Below are 3,233 nucleotides of genomic sequence, written 5' to 3'. Positions count from 1 at the left end.
AACTTGACACGGCTCTAAGCGATCAGGAGATGTTAAAATGAAGCAGGTATCTGAAAGCTTGGTAAAAGGTAGTGCTGCTGCAGCTGCACCTGGCTTCACACGTTTGTTAGGCCTACTTATCTTAAACAATGGCATCGCAGTAAAACTGTCCTATAGCTTTACTTACAGAGCGGGAAGATCTGCCTCTGTTTCACTTTCAGGCTGTATGTGTTCAGCACCAGTGACAGAGCAGAGAGCGAGAGAGAGACAGATTCCCATACAGCGCTCTCAAGCTTTGCCCCCCTGTCAGTGGATCAGAGACTTCCTCATAGAGACAGGATGCAGCAGCTGAGGCTGCTGGGAAAATCACATCCAGCACAGGCTCAATCAGCACTGCCACAGGGGACCCCTCCCCTGTGTCAAACTCCTCAAGTTTGCAGACGACACAACGGTCATCGGTCTCATCCGAGACGGTGACGAGTCTGCATACAGACGGTGGGTTGAACAGCTGGTTCTCTGGTGCGGTCAGAACAACCGGAGCTGAAGAAACTCAAAACTGTGGAGATGACAGTGGACTTCAGGAGGAGTGCCCCAGCACTGCCCCCCTCACCATATCCAACAGCACTGTGTCTACGGTGGAATCCTATAAGTTCCAGGGATCCATAATCTCCGAGGACCTAAAGTGGGCGGCCAACATAGAGACGTAGAGAAAATCATCTGTGCCAATCTGCTCTCCATCTATGATTTATATACTCCTCCAGAGTCAAGAAACGGGCAGGAAAGATCACCACGCACTGACCCATCTCAGCCTGGCCATGATCTGTTTGAACTATACCGCCCTCTGGCAGGAGCTATAGAGCACTTTACACCAAAACTACCAGGCACAAACACAGTCTTCACACAGGCCATCACTAATGAACACTTAATCCAGTCACTTGAACACATCGCTGAACACTGGAACCATTTACTTTGTCACTTTACCAGTTTGTACACTCAAAACCCGGGACAGAAATATCCCTGTTAAGCACCTATATAATTACCCCACCTCCCACCTTTATTTATACTACTGTACTATACATACCCGTAGTATGTGTACAGTATGGCAGCCTGGGAGAACCCTTCATATGTCGCTGCTACATATTGTTGGTGGTAATGAGCCAACGGTTGAAAATGAGTTCTGCAGGTATTTTTAGATTTGAGTGATTGAGTGATTATTGAGTGATTTGGTTACTTTCATGGCGAATAATTATTTTCATAAAACAAAAGGGAGTCTTTATTTTTATGGTTTCGGTGGAATGCCACAGTAGAAAATATTATGTTGTGGAATGTTTAAACCCATTTTTCTCACGTTTTACTTTTAGACACATGACAAATAACAGATTAAAACACTCTTAACTTTTGATCTGAGAGAGCTATCTCAGTCATTCACAAAGTCATGTATAGGGGAGAGTTTATAATATGGAAATAACAAAAGATGAAAATGTCAAATTTTCACCATGTGAAGGGCTTCTCCAGGCCACCACACATATTATGAAAGAAATGTATATGTACTACATACATTTGTTTCATATAGATATTCAAAGACACTTTACACCACAATTATTATTGTATATTCTGTAGTAGTTAATGTTGTAAATGCTTAAATGTATCCTTTGTTTTGTCCAGTGCATACCTTTTTTTGTGTGTGAGTACATTGTGAGCAACGCAAACTCCAATCCCTTGTATTTGCACATACTTGTCCAATAAAGCGGATTCTGACAGGTGAACAGGTTCTGGCACTACACTACGCCCTCCCTGCTCCAGGACTATACTACCCACAACCCCTTAAAATGCTAACACACAGTGATTGAGTGAACAGGCAGTGCACTGGGTTGTAGGGTTGTGCAATTGTGCAGTACTTTGTGACACTTTGCGGCAGTACTACCCAATGGGTGAATTGGTACTTCACTACACTATCCCTGCTCCAACACTACACTACCCACAACCCCCTAAAAGTCCAACAGTGAGTGAACGGGCACTGCGATAGTACATATTACTATCACAAGTAGTCATAGACATAATTGGTTAGTTTGAAGACCCTAATACGGTCATTGCGCAGTAAAGGGCCAATGCAGCAAAACAAAAACCCTTCGTTCATGGGCCCATGATAGCCGGTGTGCTGGTTTCGCACTGTGCACGCCTCTTGTGTAAAGGGACAAGGGGATCCCAAAATGCATGCTCCTCAAATATCAGTATGGTCTTGGCATCAGGGAGGCATTTCCCAAAAGCTTCGAGCAGGAGGGTATCCTCTCTCACTGCCTTCTCAAAGTCTGAATAAGAGAGACTGCCATCGTGATCGTGGTCCATCATCTTGAGTGTGATATCCACCAAGTCTTTGACGGACTCCTCATCATCAGAGTCCTCCTGACTGATCACACTGTCCTTAAGCATGTAGAAAATCTCGTCTCTGCCGATGTAGCCTCCGCCTTTCAAGTCGTATACATTAAAACAGTATTTTATTTTTTCATCCAACGTCCCACGAAGAAAAATCGAGAGGCCAGCAATCCACTCTTTCACACTGATAAACCTGTCATGGTCTACATCAAATGCAGTGAACACTCTGTCCATCATCATATCGTCAGTCATGCCGAAGGTGTTGTGCAGGATTTTCTTGAACTTGTCTCCGTCCAGGGTACGCACGACTTCCCCATCCACAGTCTGCCCCCCCAGGACCGCGTTGAACAGTCGTTTTAAACACTCAGTCTCTGTTTTATTGAAGTGATTACGTTCCATGCGAGCCTTGTGCAAAGCCGCTTCTTTCTCATCAATCTCATTTTCAAACATGGGATGGCTGACATCACGTGTCGGTCCTACTTATAACCTCAGCAGGGAAGGATTTATGATCACTGATGATGATGTCATAATAAATCCTTAGGTCATTGACATCTGTGACTAAACAGTGACATCATCAGTGATGATTGACGACCCACACAAACAAATGAAAATGCACCATCCTGATGATGTTATAGCAACTGATATCATGCCCCACAATCGTCGAGTGGTGGACAGTGGTGACTGATGATGTCATATCCACCAATGTCATAGACACTGTGACATAATCAGGGATGGCATAGCAGACGTGACATCAGTGTAGATGCAATTGTGATGTCATCAGTGATGTCATAGATCACTGATGATGCAATACCGACTAATGCCGCGTTCGTTTATAAGTGGGATGTGGCAAGTTGCCAGTTGCTACTAGCAAAAATCAAATA

General features: G+C 44.3%; 1 pseudogene across 1 annotated transcript; it reads right to left on the bottom strand.

Moving 5' to 3' along the window:
* Window positions 1-2,112: 2,112 nt before the first annotated feature.
* Window positions 2,113-2,802, bottom strand: LOC310773244 (calaxin pseudogene; annotated as a pseudogene). The gene has a single exon. The product of its transcript is annotated as a calaxin pseudogene (transcript).
* Between the last annotated feature and the right edge of the window lie 431 nt (window positions 2,803-3,233).

The sequence above is a fragment of the Poromitra crassiceps genome (assembly GCF_964638095.1).
Source record: "Poromitra crassiceps genome assembly, chromosome: 3".
NCBI classification, from domain to species: domain Eukaryota; kingdom Metazoa; phylum Chordata; class Actinopteri; order Beryciformes; family Melamphaidae; genus Poromitra; species Poromitra crassiceps.
The sequence above is the reverse complement of the archived record's forward strand: the minus strand, read 5'-3'. Positions and strand labels throughout refer to the sequence as shown.